The 15,697-nt window shown below is 48.5% G+C and overlaps 1 protein-coding gene across 1 annotated transcript in view; it reads left to right on the top strand.

The window, feature by feature from the left end:
• Window positions 1-15,697, top strand: part of LOC119399222 (caskin-1) — a 512,467-nt gene that overhangs the window by 466,282 nt on the left and 30,488 nt on the right. The window lies entirely within an intron of this gene.

The following is a 15,697-nucleotide window of genomic DNA, read 5'->3' as shown; positions in this document are numbered from 1 at the left end:
GTAGCGATGCGAATACCTCGCGACGGAAGTGCATGGGCACAAATGGTCGTGGCTTGCTAGTAGACGTGTCGCAGCAAAGCCCTTCTGTACCTGGCAAGGGTAACCACTGCAGGTTTAGTGACGTCGACGTTTCTTGTAGGCGGCGCAATTCGTCGTCATCCCGTTGAGCAGCCGCCATTTTGCTGAGATCTATTCCTGTGGGACAGGTTATGGCGCTGACCGGGCTGCGCGAAAGGGCATCGGCGACAGCGTTGTCGACTCCTTTGATGTGGCGGATGTCCGTGGTAAATTCAGATATGTATGACATCTGCCGCAGTTCGCGGGCTGTATGGGCGCCCCCCTCAGCATTCAGTGAACGCAAGGCATACATGAGAGGCTTGTGGTCCGTCAAGACAAAGAATTCGGTACCTTCTAGGTAATGCCGGAAGTGCCGGATTGTCGCGTAGACGGCCAGCAGTTCGCGCCCGAAGGTGCTGTACCGCTGTTCGGTGGATGTCAGTTTCCGGGAAAAGAAAGCGATTGGTCGCCACACTCCTTTGATGAGTTGTTGAAGTGCGGCACCCACAGCTACGTTCGATGCGTCGACCATGACGCACTGCGGAACTCCCGGTTGCGGGTAAGTGAGAAGCGCGGCGTCGGCAAGACGTCTCTTGATCTCTTGGAAGGCCGCTTGGGCGCCCTCCGTCCAGTAGAGCTCCTTAGCGGCATCCTTTGTATCCTTAGCGGCACCTTCGTGTGTCGACAGCAGGAGGTGGAGAGGCTGTAGAATAGTGGCACACTGGGGGATGAAACGGCGGTAGTAGTTCACGAGACCAAGGAACTCACGGAGCTGACGTTTAGTGCTGGGTTGTGGGAACTGCTCGACAGCTTTAACCTTGTCTGGATGAGGTTTAATTCCGGAGTTCGAGATGACGTGGCCAAGAAACGTCAGCTTGTGCACCCCAAACTCAGACTTGTCCGTGTTCACCAGTATTCCATGCTCTGCCAGGCGCTGAAACACGGATCGCAGATGCACCTCATGTTCATCTGGGGTGCTGCTTGCGATGAGTAGATCGTCGAGGTACGCATGACAGAAGTCGAGGCCGTGCAAAACGCCGTTAATAAAGCGCTGGAATGTCTGTCCGGAGTTTCTCAAGCCGAAAGGCATGCGGAGGAACTCGAACAGGCCGAATGGCGTTGTTATCGCCGTCTTCGGGATGTCTTCTGAGGCCATGGGAATTTGATGGTAGGCACGTACGAGGTCGATCTTGGAGAACAGTGTCGCACCATGCAGGTTGGCCGTGACGTCGTGAATATGAGGTAGCGGATAACGGTCGGGCACGGTTGCTCGGTTGAGGGCTCGATAATCCCCGCAGGGCCGCCAGTCTCCTGGTGTAGACTTTGGCACCATGTGTAGTGGAGATGCCCAAGGGCTAGCGGATGGGCGGATTATGCCGAGCTCGAGCATGTGGTCGAACTCCTGTCGTGCTACTTGCAGCTTCTGGGGGGACAGGCGGCGTGGGCGTGCGTAAACCGGGGGCCCTGTGGTGGAAATGTGGTGACATACATTGTGTGTGACGACCCCGCCGGTCTGTGGCGGCCGCGTCAGCTCGGGGAACTCGCGTAGGATAGCCGTAAAACGGGCGGTGCCCGGTGGTATCACGAGTGTAGGGCTGAGAGGCGGATGCTTAGACGGCTTTCCGCACACTTCTGCTTGTGAGAGGGGATCCTGTATACGCCGGTTGCGTACATCAACAAGCAGTCCAAAGTGACGCAAGAAGTCTGCTCCCAGGATAGCAAATTTTACGTCAGCTACCACAAATATCCACCGAAATGTCCTCTTGAAGCCCAGGTCCAGCGAGAGTGAGCGGTGCCCGTACGCCGGTATCGTCGTGTTATTTACAGCTTGCAACGGGGACGAACACGGGCCTTTGCGATCGGCTGGCGACGCCGGCACAACGCTCACTTCTGCCCCAGTGTCGACCAGGAAACGGGTGCCTTTCTCGCGATCAGTCAGGAAGAAGACCGACGGGCGACTTTCCGCTGAGCCGGTGGCACTTGTCGCCGTCAGTGCTGGCTCGGCGAGTTTCCCGATTTCTCGCACGGCGGCACGCATTTCCGTGCAGTATCACCGAACTTACGGTGGTACCAGCACAGCTGCCGCTGTTGTTGTGTAGCACTCCGCCGTGTGCTTTGGCTTCCGCTTGACTGCAGCGCCGCGACGGTGTCGGCGAGGCGAGAAATTTCCGCACGAATCTCCAACAAGGCGGGAGAGGGCGAGGCTTCGGCGAGCACCGTGGCAACTGCTGGCGTGGCGACGGCCATGAGTCGGTCAGCCATTTCGGCGATCTTGGAAACGTCCGTCTCTCCGGAGGCCGTGACGCCTATCCGCACGGTTGCGGGCAGTCTTTGAAGGAAAAGCTCCTGCACCAGGCGACTGTCGAGACCTGCTGTGCAGCCCGCTAGTTGCTGCATGTGACGCAACAGTTGGCTGGGTCGGCGGTCGCACAGTTCGTTCTCGCGTAGCAGCTGCTGCAGGCGCTCCGGCTCCGAAGGGGTTAGACGGCGAATCAGCGTCTCTTTGAGCACTCGATAGGCATCTTCGGCTGGTGGGGCAAGCAGAATGTCGCGCACCTCGCTCGCTGTGGCAGGTGGGATGTTGGCGACCACGTGGTGGTACTTGGTGTGGTCGGCGGTGATGCGGCGGGCGGCGAACTGCGATTCTACTTGGGCGAACCAAAGTGCCGGGTCGCTGGTCCAAAAGGGAGGAAGCTTCACGTCTAACACAGCTACTGTCGGGCTGGCGACGGCGTCGTGGTGTTCCATGTTCGGGACTGCGGGTCACCAATTGTTGGCACGCGTGAGCGACGCAGAGACGAGGCGTGTTGTGGTGGTGGTGGTAGTGGTTGAAGGAAAGGAATAAGGCACTATTTTCTGCAACCCTCACGGGAGCACGGCTCAGCGCCTTTGGGGGAGGGTAAGGAGGGAATAAAAGGAAAGTCGAAGAAAAAAGAGAAGTGATCGGACAGAGACAGGGGCGTCGAAGAGAAGAGAAGACAGGACAGATGGAGATGGTCACAGGAGTTCGAGGGACGGGACCACGATGCAGCTAGAGGCACGGTACACGTCGGTGACGAGGCGGCGAAGGCCCCGCCGATGAGAGGCGCACGGCATAGCGGTCGAGGCAACCGTCACAGGGCGCCGACGGCGAGAGGCACGAGGACTAGTCCGTAAGGCATCGCGGGCAGCACGTCTGTTCTCCACGAAATCCAGCGAGCAACTCCTGTTGTTGAGAGTCTCGGTACCAACTAGCTTTATTTCTCGGCGAACTGGTTTTCCTTCTCTCCCTCTCCGCGCCTCCTTCGTGCCTTTGTTACGGCGCAGAGGGAGGAAAGGGAATGTCGTTCTTCCTCACGCTGGCAGCGCCACGGCTGCACCGCGGCGCATTTAGAGTTCACCACACGTGTCCATCTTTCGAGTAACCTATCTTGGGGCGACCATATAAATCACATAATTCACTCCGATAACCGCGCTCTCGGGTACATACGCCGTAACATTTCCATGGCACCGCCTTCCGTTAAACTACTCGCTTATAACACCATTGTCAGACCAAAACTTGAGTATGCAGCTGCTGTCTTTGACCCCCACCAAACTAATCATATCGAAACACTTGAGTCAGTACAGAACCGAGCAACCAGATTCATTGTTTCAGATTATTCCCGCTATACTCGAGCGTCTCCGCCCTCAAATCCCAGTTCAATCTTTCTACCCTCGCTCTTCGTCGTCGTATTGCACGTCTCTGCCTTTTTCACAGATTCTTTTATTCAACCCCGCGTGACAACCACCTCATCCAGCCGGTCCATCGAGGTCATCGCACAAGTCATCCAAATGCTGTGATTCCGCCATGTGCCCACACCACCTCATTTCAGCAGCCCTTCTTTTTGCGCACCACCCGAGACTGGAATGACCTTCCGAACGAAGCAGCAGTCATCCGCGATTTTGCGCGCTTCAAAAATGCCATCCAGGAAGCAGACTCAACCACATCCTAACATACACCTTCATCGATACCGCCATTTTATGACGCCCACCCCTCATGTAAAGTCCCATATGGGACCTTTGAGGATATTATAAATAAATAAATAAATAAATAAATAAATAAATAAATAAATAAATAAATAAATGTTATTCATATACTTAGTCGTTCTAAAAATTCAATGAGGAGGTCGCGCTGCAACGTGAGTCCCCCCCCGAACAAAATTCCTGGCTACACCACTGATATATATATATATATATATATATATATATATATATATATATATATATTCTCGCATAAAGCAGTGTTGCCAGGTTGGGCTATATATAGGCAAATTGGGCTATCGGAAAAAAAGTTGGCGGCGACTTGGGTGAGTTGGCTATGTGGCTATATGCGGGCTACTGAAAATCTGCGACTTGGCTTAGTTTGAGCTATAAGCGGCACCCTCATGATCAACTCTCCAGAGGTGACTCACCGAGCAGAAACAAATCCCTAAAGCACGTTCACACTCAGCCTTGAAAATGTACCTGCTTTGTCTTTTGTTATTAAAAACGAGAGTTGATTTTTATTAGAGATGCTGTGCTAAAATGATGAATGTCGCAAACATATACAAGGCGATCGACCTCTAACAAAGTGGTAGCATAACAAAAACTTTTCAAATAGGCATATCGAGGAATGTACCCGTTGTAACTGTGTAGTTCCAGCTGGTTTCAGCCAGAGCTATTATCTATGGGAGGTAAAGGTGTAACTATATTGCACCTAAAAAAATATAAATTTGCGTTAACTTGAAGATTTGTTACTACGTATACACGTAAATTTTGACAAACGCAAGTACTTTAGTGGTGCTGTATGTGTCCTATTTTTGTTATCTTGGCGGCAAAAGTCCTGCTGGGCACTGACGGCCTGCCTGCAGATGTGCGGCTTCTTTGAAAGAGGAGGCGGCTCCACCATTTTTCCCTTGCAGCGCTAGAAAACGCTGGGAAAGGAAACCGAAGAACAGCTGAAAAAAAGAAAAAAAGGAGTTTCCCTCTCCCCACAGAGAGCTTCTGGGGCCGCATAGCGCATGTTTTTTTTTTCTTGCTTCTTTTTTTAAATGTGCTTTTCTCTCCACGCCCCCTAAGAATCTTAAAGGAATATTTCTTGTTTATATTGTTCGTGTATTGGTACTAAAATCTTACATTGCGGCCACGCCTTTTGAGTTTCTTTCACATATGGCATATATATGGTTTTTACGTTCGCCTGGTTTATCCGTCAGCGAAAGATAAGCACTTTTACTCATTCCATTGCGCAAATTACATAATAAAAGACTAGCTGTTAGAACAAAACATTGCGTCTCTCTATCCACAGACTATAGGGTTTGAGTGCAACGCTGCTCGGGCAGCACGCAAAAATTTTCATGCTTCTTTTAAGTTTTACAGAGTGGTTTTTAATGGCCGTTTTAGTTCAGAAATGATAAATGCATTACGTGAGCTCAGTTTATTGCAAGCGGGTGACATTACTTGTATGAAAAATTAAAATAAATAACTGCCTATCTAAATAAAGTTCATTTATGACCTTCAAATTACACTGCCTTACCTACTGCGACTGACTAACTGTAGCCACTGAGTTTGCAATGCATATCCAAATTGGAATGAAATCTTACGATTTAATATTTATGCAATTAAATTTGAGGTAGAAATTCACTGTTGCTTCAGTCATAAGAATCCGTTTTAAGCATCGAACAATTACAATAGCATAGTTAAACGCCCATGTATATAAATACTGTCGCACACTTGGCGAATGATAGTCTTGAAAAAATCTCTGAAAGTAGATCACGCCTGGCGAAACCATGCACGAATTAAATGGCTCGCTATTATATTGGATTGTTCGCACAAATATTCTCACTTGGTGTAATCAGCTCAAGGACCACAAGTATGTTGTGTGTCACAGGTGATTTTTGTAATGCTTAAAAAATCACACTGCAGGAGTTGTTTATACTTCCTACAGTGTATTTTATGCTGCCCTAAAACAAACAAATATACGCTGTTCGAATCCTCTGTCGGCAACCAAGGCTGGCACGACGTGTTGCCGACTTGTCGCCCCGACAAGCGTTTGGCGCGCTCGGCTTTCACTCGGCCACCGACGGTGGCGCGAATCGTGCAGCCGACCTAGTTCCGACGTAGCTGGCAGCGCACCTCCGGCCGACCCTTTTCGAGCCGACCTAGTGCCGACGTAGCTGGCAGCGCACCTCCGGCCGACCCTTTTCGGATGCCTGGTGGCCAGTGAAGTCGGCTGCCGGCTATTTGCCAGTGATGCAGCTAAACGTCGGCAGTCGGCCAGAGTTGCTTGGGTATGCGATCATGCTTCAGGCCACCTGATTCATTGGTATCTCTGTTGGCATAATTTTCTCCATGACACTATTCCAAGAAGTGGCTTGGTCGGTTCTCTAATGAAGAGGGTGTCAGCTAATTCGTTTGCGTACAGGCAGAAGAATTGAAGAAACCTTTGCTGTGCACCTGCGCGTTTATTAGACGTTTGGGTGCTCGTACGGTGACTGGAGACGGCGTGGGCGTTATTCTGTAATTAAAGAAGACAAAGCATCAGGTAACGTATGTGGCAGTTACGATTTCCCCTGCTGGTGGGCTTCGCTGCAGAGCGAATCGTCGATACCGTAATGCACAGTACATGCTTTGTGGCATAACACAGCTGCAGCTGCAGCTAGTGCGCTGCAGCTTGATGGATGGATGGATGCTATGAGCGTCCCCTTTGTAACGGGGCGGTGACATGTCTGCCACCAGGCTCGGAAAAAAAAAAAAACCTTCCTTGTTTTATGTTGGCCTAATACCTTATTTACATTGATTAAATCTATGTTATTATACCAAAAAATATAAATTCACGGTCTATCTCTCTGCCTCTTAAGGCAGAATGACCTTATTTTTCCCCCCATTATTTATTTTTGTTCTTTATCTCTACTTTTCTGCCACCAATACTCTAACCGTCTCTTACTTATTTCTGTCGCGGACGTGTTCAGCTTTCCATTGTTGTCCCTAAAACCCAAGGCTTCATGTAGACTCGTGCCCACACGTATACCTGGGTGTATATCGCCACATTCAATCAGTACATGTTCCATCGTTTCCTTAGTTCCCCCGCAGCATGTACATTGTTCTTCTTCGTTACTGAATCTCGCTTTATAACTACGCGTTCTAAGGCAGCCCGACCTTGCTTCAAACAGTAAAGCGCTTCCCCTTGAATTATCATAAAACCTTTCCCTCCTTATTTCGTTTTTTCCTTTTCGGTAGTTACTCAGAGCCGGCTTCTTTTCCATCGCTGCCATCCAATAAGTCCTCTCCGCCTCTCTGACCTTCCGCTTAATGCTCCTTGTTGCCATAGCGCCCGCACTGCTAGCCGTATATTTACTGGTGAGCCTCCTAGTTCTTTTTCTCCACTGCGTGTCAACGCTTTTTCTATACAAATACCTGAAAACCTTCTCTGCCCATCTACTCTTCTTCATTTTCCTCAGCCTCTCTTCGAATCTCATTTTGCTCTGAGCTTCCCGCACGCCTGTCCATCCCATATCACCCTTTACAGCCTCATTTGTCGTCTTCCCGTGAGCGCCCAACGCGATCGGCGGCCCACCGTCCTTTGATTTACATCCATTCCTGATTGTACCTCTGACTTCATGCACACCACTGAGTTCCCAAATGTAAGCCCCGGGACCATCACACCCTTCCACAGCCCTCGAAGCACCTCGTACCTATTGTACCCCCATAAAGCTCTGTGCTTCATAATTGCAGCATTCCTCTTTCCCTTTGCTACCGATGCTTTCTCTTGTACCTCCATATATCTATCCCCCTCATTTACCCATACTCCGAGGTACCTGTACTCGCTTACCCTCGGTATTTTTTGGCCCTGTATAAAGACCGCATGGTCCTCGTGATCACTGAATACCATCAATCCACATTTTGATGCACTAAATCCTAGTCCTAAAGCCTCACATTCCCTTCCGCATATATCTACCAGTCGCTGTATATCATCTTGACTGTCCGCAAATAAGACAATATCATCAGCATAAAATAGACCTGGAAGCTTCTGCTCAACCATCGTGCCGACCTGTTTGTGTGACAAATTAAATCCAATGTTGCTACCTTCTAGCGCTTTTTCCATCCTCACCATGTGCTTTGAACCGAACAGGCAGCGCCACCGGACGGCCGCGGCGGAAAACTTGGGATTGTCGTTTGTTGCTCCCGTGCCCGCAGTCACGGTAGAAACGCATGGCTCCTCGCCGAAAGGACCAGGGGCGTAGCCAGAAATTTTTTTCGGGGGGGGGGTTCAACCATACATTATGTATGTTCGTGCGTGCGTTTGTATGTGTGCGTGCCTATATACGCAAGCAAAACTGAAAAATTTCGGGGGGGGTTTGAACCCCCCCCAACCCCCCCCTTGGCTACGCCCCTGGAAAGGACGTAAAAACGTCGCAGAACTCCGGTAATTTTCCGTACTTCTGCGTGCATGGCTGGCACAACTAGCTTTAAAATTCTGCGGGTTACCTCAGAAGTCGGACGAAAATGAAAGACAACTCTACCGCATCTGTGCGGAGCTGCGTAAGCAACGCCTCGAATTCCGTCCATAAGTCCCCACTCTCGTGCGTTTTTTTTTTTCGCCTTTTATTATTTATTTTAAATGTATACACGAGCTTACAAGGTCACAAAGAAATTTTAGGAAGATAGCAGGCTAACAACGGCCACCTAGAGGGGCAATGTGCCTGTCTGCGTCTTCTGCTCTCACGCGTGGTTTCTTGCCAGCCACAGCGGCGAGCAGGGGTAGCCGGTGCGGAATCAGACACAAATTTGCCGCGTCCTCTTCGTTGGGAACGAAAACAGTTCGGTATGGCTCAGCACACGTAGAGCACTGAAAAATCAAAAGCTCACCTCCACTCGTACGTCGTAGTCCACGGTTTTCGATTGCACTCTGCATTTCCCAATAATGTCGGAAGATTCCATCGCGCACATCAATTCTTCTTTCAGACCGCACACTGGCCACTCGCGTGCAACCCCGTACCAAGCGACCAAGAACTCCTCTTGAAACGCACGTTATTGCAATTTCAATCCTACGGAAACCGCAGAACAGCACACGATCGTCGCTCCTTGTCCTCACGTTCACGCGCGGGCTGGCGGCGATGCGCTTAGGGCTCGCAGTTCGGTTTTCAGTGAAAAGAATGACTGAGAGGGGTCTCTCTTGAATGGCTTGAGGCGAATAGGGGACGAAGTTTTGTGGAATGCTTTTTTTTAACAAGAGTCGCTGCCTGCTGGTTTTTCGGCTACAGCTTTAAACGGCTGTAGTTTGAGAGTTTTTCAGACAGAAAGAAAAACATAAATACACATAAGTTAGCACAGCGTATTTGCACACGCAGACAGAAAAAAAAAAGAACTATGGTGGCCGTTCTTGGAGAACAGCGGCCGCCGCAACCATAGCCACCGCCTTGAAACATATGCAGACGGGCGCCCGTAGGCGACAATCCTAACAGTGCGCCGCTAGCCCGATAGAGGGCGAGAGCAGTAGCGCCACCATACCAGCTCACGAGGTATATAGTGAATCTGTCATCTTGTAGCACGCATATATAACGTAAATATATAGTCCATTGAATCCTAGGGGCAGAGCAAGCATGGCGTAAACAAGCAGGGTACGAGTCAAAATATGGGCGGCGTGCGCAGCAAAGATTTCTTTGCGCTCTACAATGAAGGAATTGCTTTGTAAGTTGGCTGTTGCTAGGGTTACGTCCAGACGTAACTGTAGTCACCGCTATCGTTACGTCCAGTTTAAAGTCCCTAGATTTTTCCCTGTTGAAGAGCAGGGAAAAATCTAGGGACTCTAGTTCCACAAACGTGATTATTTTCCTGTTGCTCAGTGAAGGCCCTCGGCGCCCTTCGGGCGCGGAAACCTAATCGTGGCTTCGCCCTCGCTTCGCGAGTGCGGCCATTTCGCTAACGCTCAATGGCCGGTTGGCAGGGTCTCGGTCACGCGCTAGTGGCCGGTGTCGTGGCCACGCGCTGTTTAGCCCGCGCGCCTGCCCCTTCGGGGCAGGCGGAGGCGCACGTAACCCACGAGCCGCGTCGCGCTTGTAAAGTGCTTGCAGATGGCGGCAGTTGCTGCAGAGACAGATTTGGCTGTCAAATTCACTTTGCGCACTCATTGTAGGCATAGATGTGATCATGCGGGTCAACTGCAAGTCTGTAGCGCCTTTCTTTTACTTGCAGCTTGCGAAGTGGCGGTCAATTCCTAATTTTCCACATTTGCAATCAGTGTTGCGTGATTCTCAGTAGATGTACGTGGGCCCTTTTTTACTGCCTGATAGCTACGCCTTCCCTCTGTACTTTCGATCAGCTTCCCGTTTGGCCAAATATTTGAGTCACTTTTTTGCTCTCATGAAAAGGGCACGAAGGAAAGATTGAAAATACCCTAACAGTCCTTTCGTCTTTTTTAATCATGATTTTTTAATAAAATAAACCCGTACCAGCTCACCCAATTTTCAGTCCTATTTTCACTCTGTTTCTTTCTAAGCCTCCTGGTTCAGGAGTTATTTGACATGGAGAATTTGCACGGCGAAGGCACGCAGTAAGCGTAAATTTGGCACGTGTTTACGTGCACTACAAGACAAAATTTCTATTTGTTTCACACAGCAGCAATCACTCAGGGTGCTCACCATGATACGCGCGTGCATGCTAAACACTTATGACGGCAGAGTTTTGTTTCCCCCAGTGTTCAGCATATAATAATCTCGCGTTACAGAACTGCTATCGCCTTCATTCGGCCCAGCATAACACCAAAGCTCTCTTAAGTGAAAAAACCGGAAATAGTCAAAATTATCATTTTTATAGTTTTTTTAGCTGAAAAAGCGTGATTACTCAATAATGCCTGTAATCAGGCCGCGTAATGTGAAATTTCCAGAGCCTTACAAAAATCCCTAGATTCAACAAAAAGACGCCAAATCTCTGAAACAGACAGAAAACCCCTAGATCTAGGGATAAATCCCTGGGGTTGGCATCACTGCCACTGAGGCCAATCGGTTCGGTAGGTCTAACTACGTCTAACGGGCTGTATTTGTATTGTCACGCTGGACGTAACTTTTAAGACTCGTTATTCTTACGTCCAGACGTAACTGCAACGGCTCGTACCGTTACGTCTAGACGTAACGCTAGACTCCCTATGTCAAAAGCACAGCAAATGAAAAAAAAAATATTTCATAAAGATACAACAGAAAAAGTTATTCACATTTGTGTTTCATATATCTGCTTGATACCAAGGAGGTTTAAATAAAACTTGCTGGAGTGGAGGCCGCCTATACTTACCATTGGGCTGCAGTGAAGCCGCGCCGCGCGCGCGGCGGCCATCTTGCCATAGGCAAGAAACGGGTCTTTCCGTTGTCAAGGATAAGAAGCGAAATCGCAGATAAGAATGCGGTCAGTTTTATTCTGTTTCTTTTGACGTTTTCCTTGCAAGCATGCACACCGAAGGGCCTCTATCACTGTTTTTTTAAAAATAATTATCCACGTAAGAGCAGACCTCACTTCTCAGCACTCATTTTCCTGTTTATTTCGTTCGTCATGTGACGGAATCTTATGCATATATGGAGTTCGGTCACTTTCTTTGGGCGGAATATAAATGTGGGTCCAAAGAACCACACTCGATATGCTCATCCAGAAGGATATATATTCTTCAAGGCTTGGCCATCTCTTTTCTCAAGACAAGCTCAAAATCTCCAAAACGAATAGTTTTGGCTTTGCATGGACGTACTTCAAATATGGGCATTCAGCTTGCAGTCGACACTATTTCAATAGATACAGCTTTTTCGATACTATTTCGTAGGCTCGGCTCTCTCTTACCCTGTCAATGAATCAATTAAAAACGCCCAAGTGGCATAAGTCATAAGTTTAAGCCGTCTGTCATCATGTATATTCTAGTCAGGGGCGTAGCCAAGGGGGGGGGGGGTCTGGGGGGTTCAAACCCCCCCCCCCCGAAATTTTTCAGTTTTGCTTGCGTATATATACACGCACACATACAACGGCACGCACGAACATACATAAAGTATGGTTGAACCCTCCTTCCCCCCCGAAAAAAATTTCTGGCTACGCCCCTGATTCCAGTCCCAAAGTCCGCATATCTAACCGTTTAGTCGCCCACAATCTCAACATGTTTTCTCATTTGTCATCAACAATCAAAGTACAGTAGAGTTTTTGTGAGGCATTGGGCTAGCTTTTTCAAGACAGTGACTCATCTGTGAAGACAGCATTTCCTTTGATGGAATTCTGTATACCGTTCTCATATAGAGCGCTCTGATGACAGTGCGCGAATAAACTTCGTGCGTACATACTCATAAGCTGACGGAGAATAGAAGTGCAGCGTTAACGCAAACGCCCGCAGCTCGGATAGAATACGTGCCTTTCTGGTACGTCTTTCCGTGCCCTAGGGGTTGCTGTATGTATGGGGGAAGACTGCAGTGAACATCACCCTGCCCTACTCAGACATGAGCTTTTGATCCTTGATCTCCTTTATTATCGCTTGAGGATCGAGCCTCGCTCTTTTTGGTTAGTGTGCAATTTTTCTGCTGCAGAATTTTTATCTTGAGCTGTTTTATCTCTTCTTGGAAAAGATGAAGCATTTCTTCGTAATGCTGCCGTATAGGTGATGCAACTGTCACATCTTCAACAACTTTTTTCAATTTGAACGCATCTAACGACCCGACTAAAAAGCCACCAAAACATGCCCGCGTTGCCAGACCACTTTTTGGTGCTGTCCCTAGGAAATTCCAAGCGAGATGTACCTAGCCTAGTCCCGTGGTTCTACGTGCGTGTGAGACGTTGATCATGCGATTTAACCATGGAAATGCTGGTGGCTTGATTTAATGGACGCACGAATAAAGTGCATACTTGCTGCTTTCTTTGAGAAGGGCCACTTTTTGACTAAGGGGCACGCAGTTCGCCAGGCGGGGGAATCAGTTTTGTTTCAGCTCAATGAGATCACTGCGCAGGCATAGCCGCACAGTGCATTAGGTTACGAAGCTGGTCCTTTTTGGACGACGAAGTTTGAGACATGATCGGAACTTGTCTCGTGGTTCCAGAAAAGCCAGCTTTTCCCAAAAGGTGCCTTAGAAAAACGTGTAATCAGCTCCAATATTCCGCGATATAGTCACCGAATAATCAATATTATTGCTTATTTTAAACAAATGCTTGTGGCGATCGAGCCACCACGCGAACGAGCGTCATGCCGAAGCCGGCCTCCCTACTTAGGGCACAGTATGTGTGTACTAGGTATTGCTAGGCGCAGCGATGCAGATTGCTTACTTTCTCGTCAGATCAGTCTGAAACAACCTGGCGATACTCTTTCCGGCAACTAATTGCAGCCACAGGTAGCAAGCTTCACAGCGTGGCATTTAGTTTTCGTCGCATTACACCTCTGTGTAGCGGTAAAACTTACAAAGCAATTCCTTTATTGTGGAGCGCAAAGAAATCTGTGCTGCGCACGCCGCCCATATTTTGACTCGTACCCTGCTTGTTTACGCCATGCTTGCACTGCCCCTTGGATTCAATGCACTATATATTTACATTATATATACGTGCTACAAGATGACAGATTCACTATAGTCAGCTTTATGGCATTGCAGTTGTGTTATGCCACAAAGAATGTACTGTGCATCGGTGATTCGTTGTGCAGCGAAGCCCACCAGCAGGGAAATCGTAACTGCCACATAAGTTACCTGATGCTTCGTCTTCTTTAATTACAAAAAAAAAAGGCGCCCACGCAGTCTCCAGTCACCGTACGAGCACCCAAACGTCTAATAAATGCGCCAGTGCATAGCAAAGGTTTCTTCAATTCTTCTACCCGCCAGGCAAACGAATTAGCAGCAACCTTCTACATTAGAGAACAGACCAAGCCACTTCTTGGAATAGCTTGGAATAGCGTCATGGAGAAACTTAATTATGCCAACAGAAATTATTACAAGATACCAATGAATCACGTGGCCTGAATTCAGCGTGATCGCATAGTGTCAACTTGCTGCAAAATTGCGACGAGGCGCCGCTACGGATGTCTACTTCAAACGCCAGCTGCTACATTTCAGGTCAAATAATAAATGCGCAGATGATGGATTTATTAGCGCTGCTGATAGTCTTAAGAATCTGTATAAATTCAAGCGAACACACGCGAGGTAACATAAAGCAGGGCATACACAGACATTTTAACGCAACGCACACTCTCGAGTGCCTCAAGTTTCACCTCACTTGACGACCGTCGGACCCATCGGATTCGAAGGGGATCGCGAAATAATTCGATATATCCATTATTACAAATGGAAAATACGCCTGTAAGCTTTCATATTAACACGTCTCGGACAGTCTCATGCGATGACTGATTCCTTTAAGTTGCTTCTAAGCCGTAAATGTTTTATCAACCACTTTGCGGCAGCGAACCCTTCTCGGCCACGAAGGGCTAGAGCTTCACAGCGTGGCGTTTAGTTTTCTTCGCATAAGGCCACTGTGCAGCGGTGAAGCTTAACAAGGCAAATCCCTCATTCTGGAGCGCACTGAATTATACCAGGCGCTTACATCGGAACACCACTGATACCTTGAAGAGTGAACTTGTTGGCTAGTTGGTTCAACATAACTTAAGGGAGCAGCGCGAAAGACAGGGACAGAAAAGGCACACACACACCCACACGTAGCGCAGTATGTGTGGCTGTATGCGTGCCTTTTCTGTCCCTGTCTTTCGCGCTTCATCCAAACTGACCTGTCAGCAGAGTCGATGTCTTAGCAATCTCAGTCACTTCTAAGCGAACACTCGCGAGGTAACACAACAAAGCATGACACAGATACACAAGATCTTTAAAGAAGACACGCCATCAAGTGCCTCTAACTTCAAGTTTCAACTCGGCCTCTCGTTGCTCTCGTCTGCTCTCGCCAACTTGACTAGGGAATTTCTGAGTACACCACGGCTACCACGGCGCTAGCATGGCGCTAGTTTTGCTCGGCGGCACAAGGTAGCCAACATGAAACGTACATGCTTACACCGCTAACATTGGGCGATGTTTAGGTGGCTTTTTAGTCTCGTGCCTCGGTTAGGTCGCTTTATTTGCAGTTGGAAAGAGCACTGCACAGTTCAGACCTGCTGGTTTTACTCGCTGCACTGCATAAAGCAAATACAAATATAACAAAAAATGCACGAATGTAAGAAAAAACAGGTCCATGTATATTGCCCAAATGACGTTGCTTTAATTAACCTCGTAGTTGCGAGCTACCCTTTTACAACACGAACAGGGAAACCGATAACGAAATCTCGCCTATTTATATAATTTCAGTGCGAATAGCAAGCGGTGCGTTATTTTCCTATTCGCGCTCCGCATCAGTGGTATCAACAAGGACAAGAATGTGTATCGCTGGGTTTTGCAAGTGTTTTACAAATGCGTCAAGCACAGCTAGTCGGACAACTCCCAGGTCGCAGGTCGAAACAATTTGGCGAGAAGTGCCTCTAACATATGCGATCGCCGTCTTTTGACTTCCACACTTCCCGTCAAACAGCCTGCCCCGACGTGCTTCGAAAATTTGAGTCCTTACGAAACCGGTTAGGAAAAAAGAATGACCATCAGATGTAAAATTAGAGACAGATTGCGGGCTGTCAGCATGTGTTCCGGCATATAGAGAAGTTTTCTAGAGCTCG

The sequence above is a fragment of the Rhipicephalus sanguineus genome, chromosome 7 (assembly GCF_013339695.2).
Source record: "Rhipicephalus sanguineus isolate Rsan-2018 chromosome 7, BIME_Rsan_1.4, whole genome shotgun sequence".
Taxonomy (NCBI): domain Eukaryota; kingdom Metazoa; phylum Arthropoda; class Arachnida; order Ixodida; family Ixodidae; genus Rhipicephalus; species Rhipicephalus sanguineus.
This window is presented reverse-complemented; position numbering and strand designations above follow the sequence as displayed.